The following is a 26796-nucleotide window of genomic DNA, read 5'->3' as shown; positions in this document are numbered from 1 at the left end:
TACAAGTAAAAATAAATCAGGTTAAAATTTAAAGGCTAGGAGGTTAACAAGGCAGCGGGAACAAGCCATCCCTGGGGCTGCAACAGTCTTTTAAATATTGTCTGTTATTGTAACAACTGACTTTCCTTGTTCTATAAACAGGAAAAGCCTGAACCAGCTTATTGTCTTTATGCCTGAGTATCAATATCATACCTGGCTAAGTGCTATTTACCCAGCTGTTTGACCTGGCTTATGTATGAGCCAGGGGCGGGTTCCTGCCAGTTCTAACCTCTTCTGTAGAAGAGGTTCCACAAATCTACAGCGCGGTTTAGAACCAGTTCCAGCTCCCTCCCTCTGCCCACACATCATCAAGATAAAGAGCGAGAGGAGGAATTCCACAAGTCTTAAAGCTGTCAAGTTTGAACACCCCTGGATTTTTTTTCTAAAGGGTTAGGGATGCAAGGGTCTCGTAACTGGACAGCTTTAAGACTTGCATGCTTCAAATGCCAGAGTTTCTGAGCCAACATTTTGGCTGCTAAGCAAGAGCGTTGTTAAGTGAGTTTCACCACATTTTACAAGTTGGCCATGCCCACCCAGTCACATGACTGCCAAGCCACTCCCACTCGGTCACATGGCTGGCAAGCCACTCCCACCCGGTCACATGGCCAGCCAGTCACTCACACAAAGCAGGCCACACCTACAGAAGAGGTTCTAAAAGATTTTTGAAACCCACCACTGGTGAGAGCCAAGAAAAATGCCATGCTCCAGGTGACCCAGTGGTGGGTTTCAAAAATTGTTCGAACCTACTCTGTGGGTGTGGCCTCCTTTGTGGGAGTGGCTTGCCATCCATGTGACTGGGTGGGAGTGGCTTGCTGCCCATGTGACCGGATATGAAGATGTTGACGACACTTGTCAGAACCACCTTAAATTACCTCACACACAGCACTGGCATGCATAACAATATGATGTAAACTTGTTTTTTAAAAGGCATCTTTGGTTTGCGTTAAAACAACTTCAACACACGCAATGTTCTGATTGCACCACAAACGCAGTTGTCATCCTTACCTTTCGCAGAGGCACTGAGTTTTATAAATATGAGCATGATAGTGTAGAATAATCATATCCAAGGACCAGTGGTGGATTTCAAAAAATTTTGGAACCTCTTAGGTGCGAACTGGTAGGAACCCACCTCTGAGGTGGCCATATACATTTGCCACCTATCCCAGCTTTCTGAGCAGTTCACAAAGTTTATTGAGTATACCATATAACACTACTACTTTGCTAATCTTCTTTGTATCATTCCAATTGTAGTATATGTGCTGCCCAAGCGAGCACATAATACTACTACTTTGGAGAGGATTCTAAAAGCAAGATGGGAAGTGTTTCTGGCTGATTAAAAACTTGCCTCTCTTGCATTGCGTAGCCTTGTTGCTTTTTTAACCCTGAGTATATAGATTTTGGAGAAAGTAGCTCCATCCACAAGATCAGATCAATAAATAGAATTCTTTATAGAATAGAATTCTTTATAGAATAGAATTCTTTATTGGCCGAGTGTGATTGGACACACAAGAAGTTTGTCTTTGGTGCATATGCTCTCGGTGTACACAAAGAAAAATAAAATAGAATACATCCATCAAGAATCATAAGATACAACACTTAGTGATAGTCAAAGTTTACTAATAGGCAATCAAATCCTACTAGGAAACAAATAAAACAATATAAATTTTAAAGATACAGGCAACATAGTTATAGTCATAAGTGGGAAGAGATAGGTACTAGGAAGGAAGAGAAGAATAATAGTAATACAGTCTTAGTAGATAATTTGACAGTGTTGTGGGAATTAGTTCTTTAGCAGAGTGATCAGAAGTGGGTTGTTCCCAGTTTGGCCCAGATCGGCCAAACCGGTAGTAGCAGTGGTGGGTAGCTCTGCCCACCCTCCTGGATGCTTCTGCGTATGCGCAGAAGCACCATGTGAGTGCGCGAGCACAAGCAAAACGGTATGCCGGGATTTGAAGCCCATCACTGAGAGTGATAGCATTTGGGAAAAAGCTGTCTTTATGTCTAGTTGTTCTGGTATGCAGTGCCCTATATCATCGTTTTGAGGGTAGAAGTTGAGACAATTTATGTCCAGGATGTGAGGGACCTGTAATTATTTTCACAACCTTCTTTTTGACTCGTGCAGTATACAGGTCCTCAATGAAAGGCAGGTTGATAGCAATTGTTTTTTTTCTGCAGTTCTTTTTTTTTTAAAGCAGATTTTTATTGTTTTTTCCCTCTACAGCATCTTATAATCATCACATTAACGTTATGTCATCATACCTGTATATATCAATCTTATATCGCTTCTATATTTATATACGTTCATCTACAGTTCTATACATTTCTCTATTGTTTCTCGGCTGAATTAACTTTATTGCTGTTATGCAGTTCTAATTATCTGTTGAAGACTCAATAATTCCTCTGTAGAACAGATTAATTAAAGATTAAGAGCATTAAATATAAGACTGTATTGACCACCAAAAGAAAAACAATTGCAATCCTTGTAGAGAATTAGAAAGGAATGTTGCATCTCAAAGGAGTTACAATAGGGCACAGTTTACAGGTAGCCATTGACTAATGACTGGTCACTTGATGACTGTTTGAAATAATCAAAAAAAGTTACTTACGACATGTCATCAAAGTTACAACAACTGCACCACTTTTCCAATCACATGATCACATTTTGGGTGCTGGGCCACTGGCTCACATTTATGACCTTTGCAGCATCCTGCAGTTAAGCAATTGCATTTTGCAACTTTTTTTCCTTCTGTTTTCCAGCAAAACATGGCAAAAATGCCCATTGGATAAGCTGGATCCAGATTTACGGCCATGTGGTTCACTTAACAATCATAATGACTTACTTAACGACCATCATAAAATGGCTGCAAAATCAAACCTGGTCACCATGAGATGGCTGCAATGACTGCAATTTACTACCAAAATTCTGGGTCGTAAATTGAGAATTACCTGTAATCATCATCATTTTCTTTTAACAACCCCATAATCCCTTGCAGGGTGGAATCTGGGCAACTGAATGGAGCTAGCAGAGTTTTTAATGGCCAGATGCCCTTCCTGTTGCCAATGCGGAGTTTTGTTCAGTAGATAATATTCTTAGTGGGCCCAGAGAGAGAAATATCTGCCTCTACCTAGGATCGAACTCATGGCCTCCTGATTGTGAGGCGAGAGCTCCAACTCTAGGCCACTGCACCACTCCTGAGAACTTGGAGGTGGAAGTCTGTCTGGTTTCATAGCAAGTGAAAGGGCAAATCTTCTTTAATTTCAGTAAAAAGGCAGAATAATATTGATTTGGCTTTTATCCAGTTTGATGCCTCTAAACCAGGGGTGAAATCCACTTACCTTTGCTACTGGTTCAGTAGCAATTCATTCGCACACGCCACCTCTGCGCATGCGCAGGACCTTCCGTGCATGCACAGAGTGTCAAAATGACATCTGTACAGGTAGGCGGAGCCTGCTACTAGCACGCCTGGCAAGCAAGTCAGCAAACAGCGAGGTAAGCAAACAGCGAGGGGGGGGGGGATCCGCTGTGCCACATTGTTTAGATTAGCTAGAAAGCAGGAAATCTTGCTTTCTAGCTGATATAAATCATGTGGCACACACAGCTGATTGTCAGAAAAGCCGGTTCACCTGGAACGGTAGCATTTTTTTTTTACTACCAGTTTGGGCGAACATCTGGCACATTTGCTACAGGTTCAGGTGAACCGGTCCGAACCAATAGCATTTCACCTCTGCTCTAAACCTGCATTGTTTAAAACGATGAGCGCTATTAATTGATTTGGACTATTTTCAGCCTCAGAATCCAGTAAGTGTCAAGCGTGCCTCCTTCAATAACCAAGAAAGAAAACTCCCAACTCCATTGTTTGTGGAATTAAAGATACTTTTAACTGGTTATGAAAAAATAGCGAAAGAAAAGCAAGATCTGAGCCAAAAAGGCACAAACATGTACATATCAAATGTTTGCCCAGCATCCTCCCCCCCCAATCACCCCAACTCAATGACCAGTCTGCAACTCCCAAAAGTGTCATGTGGGGTGCATCTTCAAAAACCTCATTCAGTTGCTATGCAGATACGGTTGACCTTGACCAAGTCCAAACACGGGCCATCAGCATGCACAGAAGGTGGCGAGAACCACTCTCCCTCCTGATAACTCCTCCAGCACCATAAATCCCCCATCCCAAATACCTCAAGCCCCCTCCCTCCCCGTTTCTATGGCAGCCGATAGCAAGGAAGCGAAGTAGAGGCTGACAGTAAGTCTCCTGGCTCGGACCTCAGCTCTGTTGCCATCCATATTGTGACTGAGATCTTGAAAATGCGGTGAGGGTACACAAGAATGTATGGAATGAGCTCCCCGTGGAGATCCGGACCCTTACTACCCTCCCGGCCTTCTGTAAAGCTACTAAATCCTGGCTGTTCCGGCAGGCTGGGGGCTGTTAAAGCACCCAGCCCCGTATTAACTGTGACTGTTGTGGATTTTAAAATTGTTTGTTTGTATTGTCTTATTTATTCCCTCCCCTGTTTATTGTGAGCCGCCTGGAGTCTTTCGGGAGTGGGCGGCATACAAAACCAATAAACCTAACCTAACCCATTTACTTCTTGTCTTGCTTCTAGAGCTAAGAGTTGGAAGCCATTTTTGTTTAAAGACAGACTAGATGTGTCCATAGAGGTTCTGTGAAATATTGCCAAACTTTATTTTTCCTGCCACCCCCCCCACCCCCTTTTCACCCTTATCCGATGCCATTTTATGGGACAAAGATAAAATCCAGTAAACATGCTCTCATGACCCGTGGCATGACAAAACCGCGCTCAACTAAAGCGCACCCGATTAAACCACGTCACTGATGTCATCAACAGGGCGACAACAGCGAGCGCGGAGAAAGAAGGGCGCTTTAAATAGCGCTTTGAAAGCAAGCCGATTCAAGTTAAGGTAAGGGTTAGGTTTAGGGTTAGGTTTAGGGTTAGGTTTAGGGTTAGGTTTAGGGTTAGGTTTAGGGTTAGGTTTAGGGTTAGGTTAAGGCTTAGGGTTAGGTTTAGGGTTAGGTTAAGGGTTAGGATTAGGTTTAGGGTTAGGTTAAGGGTTAGGTTTAGGGTTAGGTTAAGGGTTAGGTTTGGGATTAGGTTTAGGGGGGTTAGGTTTAGGTTTAGGGGTTAATTTTAGGTTTAGAGTTTACAGCGTGCTTCTGTCTCCGCGCTGTTGTCGCCCTGTGATGATGTCAGCTACGCGGTTTCGTCTAGCGTGCTTTAGTCGAACGCGGTTTTGTGGTGGAACCCTCATGACCCATTTAGGATTGATCAGGGAAATAGAAAGAGGTCTAGTCCATTGTTGGTCTTGGCTGGGACACTAGGTTGACCCTAGGAATTAGTACTTCTGTTTTTTTTTTTTCTGGGTCTCAAATGAGCTTAAGCAAGCCTTAATGTCTATGGAGATTTTTCAATCATTCAGTCATGGTTGAACATTTTCAAAGAAAAAAAACCCCAAGAAAGTCCAGTTGCTTCTTGGGGAAGCACTGTTGGGTTCAACAAGGCTCATGCTTGACTTGAACCTGATGAAAAAGTACATAACGTCATTTAAATTTATCAAGCCTGGCAACCTGAAGTCCACCTATTTTCAAGTTGTCAAGGTTGAGAAATTTAAATAACACCAATCTAACTAAAAGTCGAACTACATTCATCCCCTTCCATAACTATGGATTCAGTTAGTGTAGATAGGCAGCCTTATCCCCTGGAAAGAAATCTATGGTTGGCTTTGGAATCCAGATCAAAAGCCAAGAGTTTTGATAAGAAGGTGGAGATTGAATGTGGTTTCTTAAATTCTGTTGGGACTTATAACTATACCGTTCCTGAAGCTTCACTTCTGACTGGTACTGAAATCAAGCAATCGATCAGAATAGAGCTGGAAAGGACCTTGGAGGTCTTCCAGTCCAATCCCCTGCTCAAGCAGGAAACCCTACTGTTGTGACTCAGCAGATGTCTGCTGTGAGTCTTTTCGGGATACAAGATTCATTATGCAGCTGGGGCTGGTTAGAAGCAAGTTTGGAGATAAAAGGACGGATGCTTCCACGCCCTAGTCACTGGAGTCAACGTTCCTTCATGCGTGCCTTGGTTTGTACAACATTGTTTGAACATCAGTCGTGGTTTATGTAAGATTCACTTGGATAAGTGCTCTGTATGTCTGTAACTCTGATTCATAGAGACTTTGGAAGAAGTGTTTTGCTTTCGTTTTCTTCAAATTGAGTTGCCGTAAGAAAGATTTGTTTTCATTACGTTATCTGGTCAAAGACTTGTATTTATGTTATTTTTGGGGGCTCGAACCCCGTTTGAATTGTGAACTGATAAAGAAAAGTCCTTTTTAGTTTGCCTGTCTTGCCGTGTGTTAAGAGCCGTGAAGGGGGGGACAGAACACCCTACCATATCAGCAAGTGACTGTCCAGTCTTTTCTTAAAAACTTCCAGTGATGAGGCACTTACAACTCATGAAGAGAAGCTGTTCCACTGGTTAATTGTCCTCACTGTTAGGAAGTTTCTCCTTGAATCCAGGTTGCTTCTCTCCTTGATTAGTTTCCATCCATTGTTTCTTGTCTTCCCTTCTGGTACTTTGCAAAATAAGTTGGTGCCCTCTTCTTCGTGGCAGCCTCTCAAATACTGGAATACTACTATCATGTCACCCCCTATTCTAAAGATTTTTAAAAGATTTTAAAATTGGTAAAGCGGGACACCATTGACCGGGGGGGGGCAGCCTCCATCGGGCGGCGAGGCGAGCTGCATGCGAGGCCACTGGGCCAGCCCGCCCCGCAACTCCTGCTAGTGGTCAGCAGCACGCAGTCGCCGCGCAGCCTCCAGCCCCGCAGGCCGCCCTCCTGGCGCACAGCCACTATAGACCTGGAAAAATGAGTGAAAATGTTTGCAAGAGGAAGCCACATGGTGGAGCCAAAAAAGGGGCGGGGCAGCCTTTCTACAAAAATCAGGACTTTTTAAAAATGCCGCAGGATGCGGGACAAATTATTAAAAATCGGGACTGTCCGGCCAAAAGCGGGATGTCTGGTCACCTTACCCTATTCCTTCTTTTCTCTTCACTGGCCATACCCAATTCCTGCAACCGTTCTTCATACGTTTTTGTCTCCAGGCCCTTAATCATCTTAGTTGCTCCTCTTTGCACTTTTTCCAAATTGTCAACTCTTTTTTATAATGTGGTAACCAAAACTGGATGTACTATTCCAGGTGTTGTTTTACTAAGGATTTATAATACTTCAGGTGCAGATAGCTTGAACTGTATTTTCAAAAGAGGGATGTTGTATGTCCGTGGCAAATGTTTTTATTCATGTGGAGTTGGCCTCTCCCAGTTTCTCTTCAAAGGACAAATTAAATTGATTTACTTGCTTTGCTGCATTATAAATCAGCCAGCAGACTGAAGGACAGAAAATCTTTTTTTCTCATCTTTATTTCCTCACAAACCCTCTATAGCTCATAATTTGCAGTGGCATCTGAAGAATCAACTAGTCTTAAAAAAACAAACCTTAGATGCTATCAATTCATATATTTTTTCCTGGAATGTAAAGACTATTTTTTTTAGGAGTATCCTCCTCCCCCCCCTACCCCCAAGAAATGTTTGTACCTGAATTTTGCTGGAGGAAAATACTATGTATCTAGTCATTTGGCATGTTTATTAGGATATAAAGATCAAGTATTTGTATTGCTTCTTATTTGCATTTGTTACCCTTTAAAAAATTCTACTAGGTTGTACAGTGGATAGAAATTCAATAAATGGAATTGTATTGCATGCAAGAAAGGAATACATTAAAATGTAAATTTATAACTTTTTTCTTCTTAATGTTTTCCCACAAGTACAGGTGGGAAAACTATTGTGGTTGTGGTGGGAAATCAACCAAGTGTTGATCACCAAGTGTTGACAGCAACTTACCAACCATCTTGTTGCCCAAGCCTGACGTCATGGGTTGAGAGAGAGAGAGAGAGAGCGATTGGCCCGAAGTCACCCAACCAGGGGTGGGATTCAGACGGTTCAGACCGGTTCCATTGAACCGGATGTTAATTTTAACCTGGTTTGCCGAACCGGTAGTTAAAAGGACCGGCTGACCCTCCCACCCTGCCCCTCCCCTCCCAAGAGCCTCCACACAGCCCATTCATCATGCCAGGTTAGTGCAGGGCCCTCACGGAGACTCTGGGAAGGTGAAAAACTGGTCTACGAGAAGTACCGGAAATCTGGAAACAAGCCCGTTTCCGGCCTCTGAAGGGCCTCCGGAGCCCGGGGAGGCCGTTTTCACACTCCCAGAGGCTCAAGGAAAACTTCCAGAGCATGGAGAGGATGAAAATGCCCCCCCCCCACTGCTGCCATGTTGCATGAAGCTGACTAGGCCCCGCCCCTATGGCCAAGCCCACCCAGCAACCGGGCAAAGAACCAGTTGCTAAAAATTTTCAATCCCACCCCTGCACCCAACCAGTTTATCATGCCTACAGTGGGATTAGAATTCATAGTCTCCTAGTTCCTAGTCTGGTGCTTGAACCACTAGACCAAACTCTCTCTAAATACAGATGCTTATTTGTATGATGTACAGTATATACCGTATTTTTCAGAATATAAGACGCACCTTTTCTCCCCCAAAAAGAGGATGAAAATCGGGGTGCGTCTTATACACTGAATGCAGCATTTTTGGTCTCCTGAAAACCTGCCCCTTTTTGCAAAAATGGACGCGCAGATGGTTTGGGAAGCCTGCAAAGTGCTCCTGGGGGGTGGCTGCCCCTCACCCCCAGGAGCACTCTACAAGCCTCCCAAAGCTTATGCATGCCCTGGGTTTTTGTTTTTGCAAAAAGCAGGCCCGTTTTCACGAAAAAAAACAAGCCGTTTTTTTCCTGCAGAGTGCAAAAACATTTTTTTTAAAAAAAATTACCTCTTCAAAATCTTGGTACGTCTTACATCCTGGTGCATCTTATAGTCCGAAAAATATGGTAATCTGAGATACAGAGGAGTCGCAGTGAAACGCCAGGGGGATGTATCAATGATCTTTGACTTGAAGTGTTTTTGGATGAGAATGTGCGAGCCTTCTCCATACATGTACTTTCTTTAATATTTCATCATTCCCTGCTCAAATGAATCCATAGAAGTTGAAGCCAGCCAGATCTGAAACAAGCTAAACTGAAGGAAATTAAGTCTGAATCATTCAGCCGTACGACTTATTTATCACTGACCAGATGATTCCCCAAGATGGACAACTGTTCCTCAGATTTAGGCTCATCAGCTATTCCTTTATGCAATATTATAATGATTTTTTTTTAAAAAAATTCATATGGACTTTATTATTATTGAGCAAAGGCTATTTCACAATTTAGATAAATCTGCTTCATTGAGGGATATAACCACTCTCATTTTGCTTCCTCCTTTTTCCATAGTTGGACAGCAGAGGGCACTGCTGTGCAACTCTTTCAGATCAGTGTGGTACTCAACCTTTCTTAATCTGGGTTGGTATCAGTGAACCAGTTAACCAGTTAAAGCAATGATTAAGCATCAAGGTAGAATGGAGACTGTGAGTTCTAGTCCTGCCTTAGGTGCAAAGCCAGATGTGTGCCCCTGGGACCAATCCCTTTCTCTCAGCCCTAGGAATATGACTTCTGCGGTGTCAGGTCATCAACGCCTGGAATGCACTATCTGACTCTGTGGTTTCTTCCCCAAACGCCCAAAACTTTAACCTTACACTGTCTACTGTGGACATCATCTCATTCCTAAGAGGTCTGTAAGGGGGGTGCATAAGCACACCAGCGTGCCTACCATCCAGAGGTGGGTTCCTACCAGTTCGCACCAGTTCGGTAGAACCAGTTCGTCAAATCTACCGAACCGGTTAGAAGAGGTTCCACCAGAAAGCAGGCCACACCTACAGAAGAGGTTCCAAACATTTTTGAAACCACCACTGACGCGCGCGCACACACACACAGACACACACACAGACACACACACACAGAGACTCACAAAGAGAGAGAAAGAGAAAGGAAGAAAGAAATAAAGAAAAAAAGAAAGAAAAAGTGAGAAAGATACGAAAGAAAAAAAGGAAAAAGGGACAGAGAGACAAAAAGAAGGAAAGAGAGAGAGAGAGAAAGAAAGAAAACACATGGCCGACAAGCCACTCCCATCAGGTCACATGGCCGGCAAGCCACTCCCACAAAGGAGGCCACACCCACAGAGTAGGTTCGAAAAGTTTTTGAAACCCACCACTGCTACCGTCCCTGTCCTACTGTCCCCATTTATTCGTATCCATTTCATGCATTCATAATCATGTTTATACTTAACATCTGTTGTCTTAGACATGCTTGACAAAATGAAATAAAAAAATGACACACTAACTTCTGAAATCTTTCCAAGAAAACTGCAGGGACTTGGCCAGGCAGTTGCCAGGGATCACCATTGACCTGAGGGCACAAATAATCCAAAATCATCACTGAACCATCATCTGTTTCCCTTGACATTTGGGGGGAGGGAAAGTGGGCTCTTCACCCCATTGATCCTAGAACCGTGATGGCGAACCGATGGCACATGTGCCACAGGTGGCACGTGGAAACATATTTGCCGGCACGGCAGCCCTCAGCTCCGATGCACATGCCAGCTGATTTTTGGGCTTCTGGAGGACAGAGGGACGCTGTTTTCCCCCTCCCCAGGCTTAAGGAAAGCCTCTGGAGCCTACAGAGGGCGGAAAACAGGTCCAATGGGCCAATCGGAAGTTCATTCCTGGGAACAAACTTCCGGTTGGCCTGTTGGCCTGTTTTTTGCCCTCCCCAGGCTTCTGGAAAGCTTCTGGAGCCTAAAGACGGCAAAAAGTCCCCCTCCCACACGGGGGTGGTGGTATCATGCATGCATGTGCAGGGGTTCTGCGCGAGCATGCGTGAGGGTCGCATGTGCATATGAAGGTGGGTGGGGCATGCATGCATGCGCACACCATTTTGGCACACCTTTAGAAGAAGACCACTGTCCTAGAAGCTTTCAAATAATCTCTGATAAGCATTTGAAGTTTTCAGTCTCTTATATCCATTTTCAGAGAACATGCATACCAATATCACACACTGACAGAGATCGTGTGAAGATGCCAATCATGTTGAGCTCAAAAGGCTGCGACCTTTTCGGTCGACTTATTCGCTAGACTATGGGCTCCATTATCAATCCGCTCAAGATTCAGCATATAATGACTCCGTTGTGCATAAGAAGAGGTGGGTGGCTTTGGCTAGCTGCTTAATGAATTCCAAAGTGTGGGGGGGGATGGACGGACGACAAATTTGAATGTGGTTGGAAGCCCAGGAAAAGGGTTGGTATGGGATTTCTGCCTATTTAACATTGGGCTAATTCCAGCTTTGTTTGCTAGCTGGAACAGACTGAATAGATAATCCCATCAAAGCCATTCAGGAAGCTAAACACTTTGCTAGAGATTCAAACTATCTCATGATATAATTTTACCCTTCCTGTTTAACAGATGGGAGATACTGGTATAAATTCACTGCAGGGATGCAGCCTAGGCTGTAATGCATTGGATGGTGGGCATTATTCTACATCTTATGACTATTGACATTTGTTCCCATCCTTCAGAATGCCATCTGTTTATCATGGCATTAGCACTCTCTCTCTCCCTCCCCCCCTCACTCCATGTTTGCCAATATCCCCTAATGAATGAGTTGCCCATGTCCAGGGATTGACAACCTTAAACACTCAAAGAACCAGAAAGATCCTAACTGGAAGCCTCACATTCAATTCTGGAGCCTACCAGAAATCCACTTCCCCCACCACAGAGTCTCCTCCTAGCGCAGCGTCCTTTTTTTCTCTCTGCTGACCAGAAGTCTGGTCCCCCCACCATAGAGTGTCTTCTAAGCACGGCATCCTTGTTCCTCTACATGTCCTAACCAAAAGCTCTATCAATTGTGGAGCCAACCGGTAACAGGGAGCCGCAGCAGAGGGATGAAAGAGACACATGCGGCTCCAGAGCTGCAGGTTGCTGACCCCTGCCAATGTCCTATAGATCAGGGGTCTCCAGCCTTGGCAACTTTAAGGCTTGTGAATTTCAACTCCCAGAGATCCTCAGTCAGCAAAACTTGAAGTCCACAAGTCTTAAAGTTGCCAAGGTTGGAGAACCCTGCTAAAGATTTACATCTAGACAATTGGTTGGTCATGAGTTATGGTGACATCAGACTAAGAGTTTTCCTTCTCACCAAAGCCCCTTAGATATATCCAACCGGTATGGAGTATAGTTATCACTATGCTAGCATCTCCTAACTTTGCAGATATTTTGTTCCTAAGTATCGTATTTTTCGGAGTATAAGACACACCGGAGTATAAGACGCACCAAGGTTTTGAAGAGGCAATTTTTTAAAAAAAGTTTTTGCACTCTGCAAACCTCCCCAAATTGGCCCGTTTTTCACAAAATGGGCCCATTTTTTTCCAAAAAGGCATGAATAGCCTTTAGGAGACTTGTAGAGTGCTCCTGGAGGCTGTGGGGGCAAAATTGAGCAACAAACAGACCGTTTTGTGCTCATTTCTGCCCTCCCCACCCCCCAGGAGCTCTTTGAAAGCCTCCTACAAACTATGCACAGCCATTTTGGTGAAGGGGGCAGGGTTTTGGGAGGCAAAAAATGCTGTATTCAGTGTATAAGACGCACCCAGATTTTCAGCCTCTTTTTTGAGGGAAAAGGGTGCGTCTTATACTCCGAAAAATACAGTAGTTTAAAAAAACTTTTGGAAAAATCAGCTCTCTCCCCAATTCCAAAACATCCTTTGACAGGAAAGGAGCATAAATTGCTTGAGGGACAGAAATCATCAGAAAGCTGTGCTATTCATAGGAACTCTTTTCTTGGCACCTTTATCTGCAACCCTTTGCATATTCTACCTATGAGTAGGTGGGATATGAAATCATAATTTCAGAATTTGCAACAAGTATTCTCCGTATTCTCTTTTGATGTAAAACTGAGACCACAAAATTCATACTGGTGAAGCAGGCCATGGTGATGTGTAAGGATTTTGGACATTATATTTAGGATAATGGAAATATTTGGACTTAGGTTGTTGTTAGTTGTGAAGTCGTGTCTGACCCATCACGACCCCATGGACAATGTTCCTCCAGGCCTTCCTGTCCTCTACCATCCTTTGGAGTCCATTTAAGTTCACACTTACTGCTTCGGTGACTCCATCCAGCCACCTCATTCTTTGCCATCCCTTCTTCTTTTGCCCTCAATCTTTCCCAGCATGAGGCTCTTATCCAGTGAGTCCTTCCTTCTCATTAGGTTTGAGTATTTGAGTTTCATCTTCAGGATCTGGCCTTCTAAAGAGCAGTCAGGGTTGATCTCCTCGGTTCCACCACAAATGCGCACACAACAAAAGCGCGCCTGACTAAACCGCGGTGTCTAAAGCACGGTGACAAAACCGCGCCGACAGAAGCGCGCTGTAATGTAACCCTAAACCTAACCCTAAACCTAACCCTAAACCTAACCCTAAACCTAACCCTAAACCTAACCCTAAACCTAAACCTAAACCTAAACCTAAACCTAACCCTAAACCTAACTGTAAATCTTACCTTAAATTAAATCGCGCTTCTGTCAGCGCGCTGTTGTCGGCGCGCTGTTGTCGACACGCTTTTGACATCGCGGTTTTAGCGCCGCTGTATTATCGGCGCGCTTATGACGTTCGCGCTTTTGACAGGTCACAGATCTCCTCTAGGACTGACCGGTTTGATCACCTTGCAGTTCAAGGGACTCGCAGGAGTCTTCTCCAGCACCAGAGTTCAAAGGCCTCCATTCTTTGGTGCTCAGTGTTTCTTATAGTCCAACTTTCACAGCCATCCATTGCAACTGGGAAAACCGTAGCCTTGACTATACGCGCTTTTGCTGGCAGGGTGATGTCTCTGCTTTTTAGTCTGCTGTCTAGATTTGCCATAGCTTTCATCCCCAGGAGCAAGCGTCTTTGAATTTCTTGGCTGCAGTCCCCATCTGCAGTGATCTTGGAGCCCAGGAAACTAAAATCTGTCACTACTTCCATTTCTTCCCCATCTATTTGCCAGGAATTGAGAGGGACGGATGCCATGATCTTAGTTTTCTTAATGTTGAGTTTCAAGCCAACTTAGGCACTTATAAACCCTGGCAAACCCTCCATGATCTTACAGGTACAATTTTCTAAAGCAAAATAGTATTCAACTGAAAAGTCAATAGCGTCTTGACATTTCTTGTATATATTTTTTTTTCTACACAGGTTATTCTAAGTGAAATTCTGAAGCCTTTTCGCAGAATTTGCTTTTGCTGAAACTCACATTCCTCCTTTGGAAGAAAGCTGCCCACAAAGTCAAGAGGGCAGAAATGTATGAAGGTAAGAGAAATGCAACCATGTGCCAATATATTCAGTACCTTCCAACTAAAACCACAGTTTTATTTGATCATGGTTCAGTATGCTATATGAACCCAAACCCTGTAATTTCTTCTAATTGTGGTTTGTTTATTTTGCTGATGCTACCCCAATCATAAGTCACTGAGCTTTGACTGATGTTATGCAAACCCAACAAATTGAGGTTACTCAGTAAACCAGGTTTCAACAACCTGGTATAACAGCAGTGGATATAATCAGTACCTGGCAAGGATTACAGAGATCTGAAAGGAATAGCAGCTGCAGCATGAAAAATAAGGGGGTGTTTGTTATTGCTTACATTCCCTTTTGTAAGTCAGAGTGGCAGGAGAGATAACAGCCTTCAGGCGATTTTACCATTCTGCTTACTCTTCTGGCTTTGCCCTGACAAAACAATTTGTCCCTAATTTCAGATGAAGAAACCGGCTAATATAAATTCCAATGCAAGGGAGGCATCATCTCTCCCCCTACCCCCCAATACTCCAGTTTCCAAGTTTCATTTAAAAGTCTACATTTGCTGGATCAATACATATCAGCCATCAGCATCGTACATTCTTCAGAAGTATGAGAAGCCTAATTTTTTGTTGTCATTTTGGGATGGATTCACATTCCAGTTCTGGTCACCATGATACAAAAAAGATGCTGAGACCCTAGAACCGTGATGGTGAACCACAGGTGGTACGGAGAGCTATATCAGCCGGCATGCCAGCCGTCAGCACTGGCCAGCTGATTTTCAGCTTTCTGGAGGGCTGGGGGAGGCCATTTTTGCCCTCCACAGGCTTTGGAGGCTTTCCTGAAGGCAGGGAGGGCAAAAACAGCCTCCCCTGTCTCCCTGAAGGCCCTCCGGAAGCCAGAAACGGATCATTTCCAAGTCCACAAGTCTTAAAGCTATCAATTGTGAACACTCCTGGGTTTTTTTTTTCTAAAGGGTTAGGGATGCAAGGGTCTTGTAACTTGACAGCTTTAAGACATGCATGTTTCAAATGCCAGAGTTTCTGAGCCAACGTTTTGGTTGCTAAGCAAGAGCGTTGTTAAGTGAGTTTTACCACATTTTACAAGTTGGTCAGGCCCACCCAAGTCACATGGCTGGCAAGCCACTCCCACCCAGTCATATGGCCGGCAAGCCACTCCCACTCAGTCACATGGACAGCAAGCCACTCCCACAAAGCAGGCCACACCTACAGAAGAGATTCTAAAAAAAATTTGAAACCCACCACTGATGCGCGCTCACATTTTTGGCACCCAACAACAAAATGGTTAATCATCACTGCCCTAGAAAGAGCGGAGAGAAAATCTACAATCTACAAAATCTACGATAAGGGATCTGGAGGCTAAACCATATGACGAATGGTTAAAGGAAGTAGGTACGTTTAGCTTAACAAAGGACGAACTGATCAGGGTGACCTTCCAGTACTTTGGGGGGGGGCTATCCCAGAGAAAGGGGGGGGGGGTTGATGGCCAATGTATTATCCAAAGCAGGGATCACCAACTTTTTGGACCTCAGGAACCACAAAATCCATAATTTTAAATCCCGCGGACCTCTAATGTGGATTTTTAAAAAAGATAAATAATATTTAGTGCAATATAAAAAATGCAAATAATTTTCCTGCCGACCATTGGTGACCGTTGATCCAAAGCACCTGAGGGCAGGACAATAGCAATAGCAGTTAGACTTATATACCGCTTCATAGGGCTTTCAGCCCTCTCTAAGCGGTTTACAGAGTCAACATATCGCCCCCACATTCTGTGTCCTCATTTCACCCACCTCGGAAGGATGGAAGGCTGAGTCAACCTTGAGCCGGTGAGATTAGAACCGCTGAACTGCAGATAACAGTCAGCTGAAGTGGCCTGCCGTACTGCACCCTAACCACTGCGCCACCTCGGCTCTTGACAAGAAGCAATGGGCGGAAACTCATTAAAGAGAGATGTAATCTGGAACTAAGGAGGAATTTCTTGACAGTTAGAAGAATTAATCAGTGGAACAGTTTGCCTCCCAGAATTCTGGGTGCTCCATCGCTGAAGGTCTTCAAGAAAGGATTGGATAGTCATTTGTCTGGAATGCAATAAAGTATTCCTGCCAGAGGCAGGTAGTTGGACTAGAAGATCTCCAAGGTCCCTTCCGCCCCTATTTGTCAGGCCTGCAGCGGTTCCTTTTCCCAAAAGGTTTCCACAATTTTGGCCACTACTGTACATTCATGTGGATAAAGCAAAAAAGCAACAGAAAACATATATACTCCAATTGCTCTTAGAAGCTCAAATTGCAAGAACTGGTTGAAAACCCAGCCACTGTCAGACCTGCCACAACTTAAACCTGTAAGTAGAAATGTTCTTTAGCTCCATTTGTTGAGAAATATGTAGTTTTATTAGAGACCAAGTCTATTAAATAGCCAAAACTGAGAATTGCGCACCAAAATCACTAGGTTTTACTCCCTCCCTAACTCCCTCCCTGCTGAGGCTGAGGAATTCTGGGAGTTGAAGTCCACAAGTCTTAAAGTTGCCGAGGTTGGAGACCCCTGTTATATCTGATGCCTTCCAGGCTAGATTACATGCATTTCTTAGCCAGTCTGCAGGCCGTGTACACAGGGAATCTTGGGAACTGAAGTCCAACATTTCAATGTATGCTCTCCTAACTGTCAGCTTATTATTCTTGGAAACTGTTATGTGCAGTCTCCAGAGTGACACACTTCTTTGGTTAGTGGCAGAGAAAGACTCCCATTCCACAGTCGCCTGAGAAAAGCAAGACATACTATCATCTTCTCCACCCCAATGCCCACAAGAACAAGCTGATTTGAAATTCTGAGTTACAATCAGAATGCCAAAGTGGGAAGTCTCTACCATCCAAACACTTTTGTTCCTCTTTTCTCCCAGGCAACTATGAGTAAAAGGAACCACCTGTGTTTTTACTTTCCCACTTGGGCTATTTTTGTCATATGGCATTTGACTTATTTATTCCCTCGGCAAATTGTAGGGTAGTCATTTAGAATCCCCAAACAGAATAGCAAAAGTAGGCGAAAGGAAGTTAAGAAGACAAGGAGCAAAGTTAGTGCCACCTCCTGCCAGTCTCTGGTTAATTTTGAACCACACGTCAACAGCCTGTCTGATGGAAAGGCATTACTAGAACTGCACAAACGAATGCCTTGATTGCGATTGGAGTGTTGGGAATGGTCACAACTGGGAAGGACTGCATTGGCTTTACAGATATGAAGCTCCAGGGGTGTTGGCTGGATAGGGAAAAGGAGGTGTAGAAAGAAGTCAAGATGGCAGCCACAACTATGTATTCAAAGCCACTCCTCTTTTTTTTTTTAACAGAATAACAGAGTTGGAAGGGACCTTGGAGGTCTTCTAATCCAACCTCCTGCTCAAGCAGGAGACCCAGAGGTGGCATTCAGCAGGTTCTGACCGGTTCTGGAGAACCAGTAGCGGAAATTTTGAGTAGTTTGGAGAACTAGCAAATACCACCTCTGACTGGCTCCAGCTCCATCTATTCTCTGCCTCCCGAGTTCCAGCTGATCGGGAGGGAATGGAGATTTTACAGTAACCTTCCCCTGACAGGCCCACCAACCACGCCCACAGAACCGGTAGTAAAAAACTTTGAATCCCACCAACTGAGGAGACCCTATACCATTCCAACCAAGTGGCTGACTTCTTAAAAGCCACCAGTGATGAAGCTCCCACAACTTCTGGAGGCAAGTTGTTCCACTGATTAACTGTTCTAACCATCAGGAAATTTCTCCTAGGTTGCTTCTCTCCTTGTTTAGTTTCCATCCATTGCTTCTTGTTCTGCCTTCTGGTCCTTTGGAGAATAGGTTGACTGACTTGACTCCCTCTTTTTTATGGGAAACTTTTGGAACGTTGCTACCATGTCACCCCGTTCTTTCTTTTCTTCTTTTTCATTGGACAAGCCATATCCAATTCCTGAAAATGTTCTTCATATATATTTTAGCCTCCAGCCCCCTAATCATCTTTGTTGCTCTTTTCTGCCCTCTTTAAAGAGTTTCTGTATTTTTTTTTTAATAACATGGTAACCAAAGCTGGATGCAATATTCCAAGTGTGGCCTTTATAAAGCGATACTAATACTTCACATGATCTTATATCCCGCTGTTAATGCAGCCTAGGTTTTCATTGGCTTTTTGAGTGGTTGCTACACACTTCTATTTTTTTTAATCTGGATATTTTTAATCTCAAACTAAAGTAGTTGTCAGACCTGGAAACCATTTTTTACATTTGGGCCTTCAGGCCTGCCACATTTTTCTGCTGTGGGAAAACGGGAGGGGAGATTGTATGGAGTGTGGGTGAGTTATAGTCTAAATAACATTCCTTTCTCAAAGAGTCAAGGACACTTTGCCCTCCGCCTGCAGCCAGCATGACTGGGAGGCATCTCCAGTTGGGATGATGCCTGATTGGAACATGTGACTTGAACTTTCATTTAGGTGGAGAAAACCTGGAAACTTTCAGATTCGGGTTTTCCCAGATGTGCCAATATGACATTTCTCATAAAATGGAACTTTGAGGAAACTAAGTCTTTCATTGGGGGCGTTGCTTGGAACGCTGACAGTAGTATAATTTTGGATGGTCTTTTCTTTTGAACATCATGACTATTGAAAGATTGATAGAAAGAGTTAAATAATGTGGGCAGAAGAATTTCACTGTGTTCTGTGGTCGATAATTGCCTTTTCTTTCTAGTGCACCAAAGGCTACCCACATATCCCGATTGGTTTGATTTATATCCCATTTTTTGTACTGAAGTTCAAGGCACCATACACAGGGCTGCCTCCTATCTTTCTCATGGTAACAACCTTGTGAAGAAGGACGCACTAAGAGGTTGGATAAGAACCTGGATCTCCTTCCTCCCAGTTCACCTGTACCTTTATTTATAGTGTACTTTATTTAAACCTGAAATAGCAGACCAAATGAGCACATGGTCTATTTCATCAAGGGAGATCCAATCTATTTTAAAATCTTAATTATAGTAATTCGATTTAAAGTTCATGAATTCAAGCATATGTATCCATGCACATTAAAAGTATTATTACTACTTCGTCCATATTTTTATGTTTGCATTGCATGAATGGTTATCCCGAACTTCAGCCTGTTCTCTATCATCATTCCAAGACATTAAAAATGCACAATGGGATGTTAATGATGTAGGCATTGCACAAGAATAGATTAATAGAGCCATTAGTTCAATTAGCAATTATTGATTAGTAAAGAACCAATCATTCTTCTGAAAAGTTACTTTCCATTCTCTTCCCTCTCTTGTCACTCCATTCCCTTGAGAATAATGGATGGACAGAGAGACAGACAGACTGCTGATTTTGATGCAACGGATTAACAGAACTGATTTTCCAGACTATTTTCCCCAAACACATGCCTAATTCTCCCCCTTTCTTGCATACCTAATGATTATGTAATCAGATGCCAGCAATGTTCCTTAGAGCATTTCTCAGGCCACTGCACATCTTGGATATAAACTTTTGTGTAGTAGTTGACTGGGTGAGAATTGAGTTATGTGCAGTCATTTGCAACTTTTAGTGCCCACTAATAGATATTTTCCAAGATAATCTATCCATCACTGTCTTTCAGGTCTCCAGTTAGATTAGATTAGATTAGATTAACAGAGTTGGAAGGGATCTTGTAGGTCATCTAGTCCAACCCTTGCCCAAGCAGGAGACCCTACACCATTTCTGACAAATGGCAGTCCAGTCTCTTCTTCAAAGCTTCCAGTGATGAAGCTCCCACAACTTCCAAAGGCAACTTCTGTTCCACGGGTTGATTGCTCTCACTGTCAGAAAGTTTCTCCTTATTTTTAGGTGGAATCTCTCCTTGGTCAGTTTCTAGCCATTATTCCTTGTCTGACCTTCAAGGGCTTTGGAAAATAGCTTGACCCCTTCCTCTCTGTGGCAGCCCCTCAAATATTGTGATGCACTCATTGCCACTGTAACCAGAGTCCATCCCTCTTGCTGCCGGCCATCCTCTTCATCTCGTCCCTTCCCTTTCCCAGCATTAGACCCTTTTCCAGAGACCTGGGTCTTCACACAAAGTGTCTGATGTAGAATCGTTTGAGCCCAGTCCTGTGTGCCTCAAATGAACTCTGGGTTGAACCCCTTCAAAGTTCCAACAATGGGAACTTTAAGAGAGCAAACTGAGACATCAGAACATGAATTATCTGGTTTGCTGAGCACAGCAGTGGAGCAAACCAGAGTCTTTCCAAAGATGATGCTTATTATTGCCTCCTATTTTGAGCTATTGCTCAAAAAAATAAAAAGAGGAATTGAAAATAGGCTCTACCCAACAATGTCTCCGCAAGAGGCCCTTTCTCTCTTCAACCAATCTCTTTGCAGTGAACAACTTCACGTATGTTTTGAAAACAAGACTGATACTATCCAACTATTTCGACTGATCTTAATTTAGAATTTCCTCTTACCCTTCTTGATTTCCCCATTTCCCAAATAATCTTTTCTATTGGTAGATACTAGGCTGCAAATAGGGACACGGTGGCTCAGTGGCTAAGAGGCTGAGCTTGTTGATACAGAAAGGTTGGCAGTTCGGCGGCTCGAATCCCTTGTCCCCGTTTCTGCCGACCTAACAGTTCAAAAGCACGTAAAAATGTGAATAGAAAAACAAACCTTTGGTGGGAAGGTCGCAGCATCCCATGTGCCTTCAGCATTTAGTCATGCCGGCCACATGATCACGGAGACGTTTTTGGACACGGCTGGCTCTTCGGCTTTGAAATGGAGATGAGCACCGTGCCCTAGAGTCAGGAATGATTAGCAAATATGTGCGAGGGGAACCTTTACATTTACCTTTTAGGCTGCAATGTTTCAAGACAATTTACCGTAACTATTTTTTCTATGTAGAGGACTGCACGGTTATACATATTACCACACCCTGGGGTGTGTCAGGTAATTTAGCCTCAACTGAATTATAATTCATAATTATTCCTTTTTCTGGGTTATCTTTCAAAGAAAGGATTTACTAGTAGAGTAGAAATCATTCTTCCCCCATTTGCAAGGATTGCACCTAACAAAACAACCAGTTTGATCTAGGGCAGTGACGGCTAACCTTTTTGTCATTGCATGCCAAAAGTGTGTGTGTGTGTGCATCCATAATGCAATGCACATGACATCCCCTGTGCCCCTAACCCTGTGTATGCGCACACGACCCTGTGCATGCACTCCACCCTTGCATGCATGGCTCCTGTGCATGCACACACATCTCCTGCATGTGCCCTACCCCCGCACTTTGCGGCAAAGCCCCGAAGACCAGCTGGATAGTGGGAGGCGCGTGCATGCGCAGTCAAGCTGAACTGGGGCGATGGCTTGCATTCCCGCAGAGAAGGCTCTGCGTGCCACCTGTGGCACGCGTTCCATAGGTTCGCCATCACGGGTCTAGGGGGTTAAGATACCAAGCAAGAAACTAGGAGACTGCAAGTTCAAACTCCGCCTTAGCCATTTAAGCCAGCTGCTTGTTCTTGGGCTAGTCATTCTCTCTCAGCCCAATCACTCCCCATTTCCCCAGCTTGATGTCGTCTGCACATTTGATAAGCTCTTCTTCAATCTTTATTTACCTAGAGAGAAGGACATCTTTCAGTATACATTGTTTGTTAGTTTTATTTCTTGCTGCCAAAGACCAGCTGCGCACAATCTCCAGCCACAGACCCTAGCTGCTCCTGCTTTCTTCTTTTATTCTTCTTTCTTCGATGCAAATAACCCCTGCGGCTTTAAAATGTGTGACATGTCCTATATCCTCTCTGCAGACATTCCTATTTTAAAGCAGTTGAAATGGCTGTTTCCGCCAGGGGATTGTCCATTTAACGATCAGGCTTAAAGAAGAGAGCTTTTTATCGCTTTGGGCTTCAGAAAGAAACTGGGACAAAGGAGTTAATGAAATGACAGATTAAAATAAGAGAAGCCAATTTTTTATTGCCTGGGAAATCGACAGCTAGACAGCCTCACTATATCAGCCAGAGCCCAGATCTTCTATTGCAGTTTTGAGGGACAAAATGTTAATAAAGGATGAAGAAGGAAACTGTTAAGCCAGCAGTACTGAATTCAATTGTTTTAGGTTAGTTTGCTTACATGGGGCTATTATTGAGTTCTGAACAGAAGCTTTGAATCCCCCAGAACATTTTCTAGGTATCTGCATCTGAAAAGTCCTGATAATGGATGGAACTGGTCTTCTGGTGCCTCTTCGTGGTCAGTGTAACTGAAAAATACAACACAGGACAGGGCTCTCCAGCCTTGGCAAGTTTAAAACTTGTGGACTTCAACTCCCAAAGTTCCTCAGCTGGCTGGCTGAGGAACTCTGGGAGTTGACGTCCACAAGTCTTAAGGTTGCCAAGGTTGGAGAGCCCTGTGTTGTGGCCTGCCAGCGGCGAGTGGATCTGGCAGCAGAATCTGGCAGCAGATTCGGACAGTGAGGAGGTTGGGGAGGAACATGGGCCAGTCCTGGAGTCTGAGGAAGGCTCTAATGAGGGCTCTGCATTGGAGGCAGAGATGGGGCCAGGGCCTTCTGACAGTTATCAGTTGCCTTCAGAGTCAGAGATCAGTGTGGCAGAAGAACAGCTGGAGCCTGTTCCCAGTGTGCACATGTGCATAGCTGCCAGGAGAAGGGAACAGCTAAGAAACAATGGTCGACACAGGAGTAAAGCGACAGGTGGATGGTAAATGGCCCCTCCCAAGGTGAATGAGGGGTGAAAGGGGAGGGGAGTTTGCAGGAGGCAATTAGTTCCTGACTTCTTGCCAAGTATTGTCTGCTACAGTGTGGCGTTTGGAAGATATCGGCCTGGCAGCTCTCCAAGCCTGATAAAGGTCTGCAGTTGTGAAATCTCTCGAAAGACTTTGCTGGAGAGGAATTCACTTTAAAACTAAATAAAAGGGGTTTTATCGGGACAAGGAGTTGGCTTCGTGCTTTTGGGAAGCCTAGGTCAGAACACCCTGACATAGGATACAGGTGCCACCATTCATTTAGCAAGTGTTCAAAGTTAGAACAGCACTTTAAAAAGTGACTTAGGCCTGGCCCTTGGACTGTCTCAGCATCCCCATGCTCAAGTGATCAAAAGTGCTTGTCAACTGGTATGGACTTAACGACAGTTGCAATTTTCTGGGATCACGTGACTGCTGTTTGCAAGCTTCCCAGTTGGCTTCCGACAAGTCAATGACGGAAGTAGGCTTCAGTTAATAACTGCTGACTCACTTCACACCCGCGTCAAAAAAAGGTTGTAAAATTGGGCACCACACACTTAATAACCATTTTGCTTAGCAATGGAAATTCTGGTCCCAGTTATGGTGGTAAGGTAAGTCAAGGACTATCTGTATAACAGGACACACACTAGGTAAAAAAAAAAAAGGAACAAAATCCACCCACACTCCAAGAAGAGAAGGTGGAGGAAGGGTACCCCTATCTCTCAGCTCTTAAAGGAAAGTGGGCTGTATACTACCATAGTTCTCATACTTGCCCATTATAAAATGGGTGGGCTTTATCTCTTGGAATTCAGAGGCTTGAGTCCGTACATCATCGGTATTCTGAAAGGTTACGGAGATTGTGTAGGACAGAGGTGTTAAACTCAAAGCCTGGGCCACACTGGAAACAGTGAAGGACAGGCTCACGGTGCCTCTCCCAGTGAGAACAGAGCATGGAAGGGCCGCATGCAGCCCACCCAGGCTCCGTTTTGGGCTGCAACATCCCCCCGCAGCCCTCTGCCAGCGAAAATGGAGCCCGGAGGGGCTGTGTACACCCTAGCTTCATATTTGCTGGCAGAGGGGTGCAGGATGCTGTTGCAGCTGAAAATTGAGATCGGGAGCCCATTTTTGCTGGCAGAGCGCTTGGGCCACTACAGGCGCCCCCGACACAAGTGATGTCAAGCTGGCCACACCCACTGTGGCCACACCCATCCCACCCTCAAAGTCAAATTCAACCCTGATGCGCCCCTCTATGAAATCTAGTTTGACAACTCCGATGTAGGACATGGATAGCAGATAGAGAAACATTTCTTTGCTGCCATCTACTGCCTGGGATGCGATGGCTCAGTAGCTAAGTTGCTGAGCTTGTCAATCAGAAAGGTCAGCAGTTTGGCGGTTCGAATCCCTTGGGCCGTGTAATGGAGTGAGCTCCCGCTACTTGTCCCAGCTTCTACCAACCTAGCAGTTCAAAAGCATGTAAAAATGCAAGTAAAAAAATAGGAAGCACCTTTGGTGGGAAGGTAACAGCATTCCGTGTGCCTTCGGCATTGTCATGCCAGCCACATGACCACAGAGAAGTCTACGGACAGTGCTGGCTCTTTGGCTTTGAAACAGAGATGAGCACTGCCCCCTAGAGTTGGTAATGACTAGCACATATGTGTGAGGGGAACCTTTACTTTTACCTTACCAATTTGTATGGAGCAGCTCTGATAACTCCTAAAGTGTCTGTAGTGGATGGGGACTCATGCAGACTGGGGGATTCTGGGAGTTGAAGTCCACACAACTTCAAATTGCAGAGGTTGAGGTGTTGAGGTGTTAGGGCACCAACTGTCCAAAAATGAAGTGGTTAGAAGATGTTGGAAAACTTGCTTTTGTGCTAATTTAGCAGGCTAAATATCTGAAAGCTATTCGCTTTTATTTTAAAAGGTCAGGGTCTCCTTCCCTCTTTCTCAGACTGGAGATATGTTCACTAAAGTTCTTTAAGAGTCTTCTTTGAATAAATACGCACCCCTTTGAATGATAGCCTTGTTCTAGGAAGGTCAAACGCCTCTAGTCTCCCTTAATGGGTCTGCTGCTCCTACCCTGAAACCGGATTCTAGGCTTGGCCTGTTTTCCATCCTTTTTGGAATTAGGAATGCTGCCAGGGATTATGGCACTGAAGCCCACATACATACTTCATACAGTATGACTGCATCGTATCCATATAAACTTAAATAAATCTCTCTATAAATGTACCCTCAGTCTTGCAGAACTAAAAACTTCCATGTCTGCCAAAATGCAAAATGGGGGAATTAGAATTAATTGGTTTTAGGAATTGGCAAGGTGGCTGTCCCGAGATAGAAGATGCAGCCTAGATTCTGGCTGCCAGCTGATCTTTGCCAATTGCATGTGAAACTGTATACAAAACACAGATCATTTCATTTCAGATCAACCAATCCCTCATAGGGGGAAGGCTAAATAGACTCTCTGACCACAAACCTCACAAATGCAGGGATACGTAAGGCCAGTTGGCTTCCATACAGAAATGTGTGTTGAGTTTTGGTGCTGGTGGAATGAAACTGCACACAATAGTGTTCCTTTCTTCCAAACTTCATTCAATTTTAAGGGTTTTTTTTTAAAAAAAGAATAGACGTTGGGCATACTTTCTTTAAAACGTTGGTGTGATTGCAACTACAAGCTTTTTTCTTTTTCTTTTTATGGGAAATAATAAATCATTTGTTTCTGTCCAGCAAAAAAAGTTTTATGTTGAAGAGAGGATCCAGAAAATAGAGTTAGGGCATCACCCTGCTTCTTTAATCAGTTTCCACGACAGTTCTCTAAGATTTACTGCTCCAAGGTTATACAGGGATAATGGAATGAAATTATCTGCTCTCCTGTTCCTTCCATTAAATAAAACCCTTCTTCAAAATTAAGAGTTGCATTTTTTTTTTTAAAAAGGAAAACATAAATGTAAATTATTTAACTACAATCACCTTATTTTTTTTCAATTCAGGGACTTTGGAAGAGATCTTGGAAGTTTTCTAGTCCAGGGGTCTCCAACCTTGGCAACTTTACGACTTGTGGACTTCACCTCCTAGAATTCTTGCTGGCTGAGGAATTCTGGGAGTTGAAGTCTATAAGTCATAATGTTGCCAAGATTGGAGACCCTGTTCTAGTCAAATCCCCTGCTCAAATAGGAAATCCAATACCTTTTCTGACAAATGGCTGTCTAGTCTCTTCTTAAAAATCTCCAGTGATAAGAGCACCCACAACTTCCGGAGGCCAGCTGTTCCACTGCTTAATTGTCCTCACTGTTAGGAAGTTTCTCCATAATTCCAGACTTTCTCTCCTTGATTAGTTTCCATCCATTGCTTTTTGTCCTGCCCTCTGGTGCTTTGGAAAATAAGTCGACCCCTTCTTTGGAAAACCAAGTTGACCCCCGATTCTTGGGGGAAATTGTTTTTATTTATTTTTGTGCCGTTTTGATTCCTTCTACCAAAGCAACAGTTATCTTCTCCGTACAACAAGTAAATAAATGAACCCCAGAGCTTGCAGCTTTCAAAAAGAAAAGAACAGAAAGTTCAAAATAAGGCAGGAAGTTGCGGCTTTTTTTTTAAATCCAGCCCCAGCTCTTTCACATAAATAATTATAACAAAATGAAGATAAATTTCCTAGCTCCACCACCAATGCCACCAAGCAATGTAATAGTCCACCACAAAGGAGAAAACACTA

The 26796-nt window shown here is 43.9% G+C and overlaps 1 long non-coding RNA gene across 1 annotated transcript in view; it reads left to right on the top strand.

The window, feature by feature from the left end:
- Positions 1 to 26796, top strand: part of LOC116518397 — a 54197-nt gene that overhangs the window by 11696 nt on the left and 15705 nt on the right. The window contains exon 2 of the long non-coding RNA XR_004256550.1: positions 14257 to 14370. This is a non-coding gene — a long non-coding RNA (uncharacterized LOC116518397). The remainder of the gene's footprint in view (positions 1 to 14256; positions 14371 to 26796) is intronic.

Source organism: Thamnophis elegans, chromosome 15, assembly GCF_009769535.1.
Source record: "Thamnophis elegans isolate rThaEle1 chromosome 15, rThaEle1.pri, whole genome shotgun sequence".
Lineage (NCBI taxonomy): Eukaryota > Metazoa > Chordata > Lepidosauria > Squamata > Colubridae > Thamnophis > Thamnophis elegans.
The sequence above is the reverse complement of the archived record's forward strand: the minus strand, read 5'-3'. Positions and strand labels throughout refer to the sequence as shown.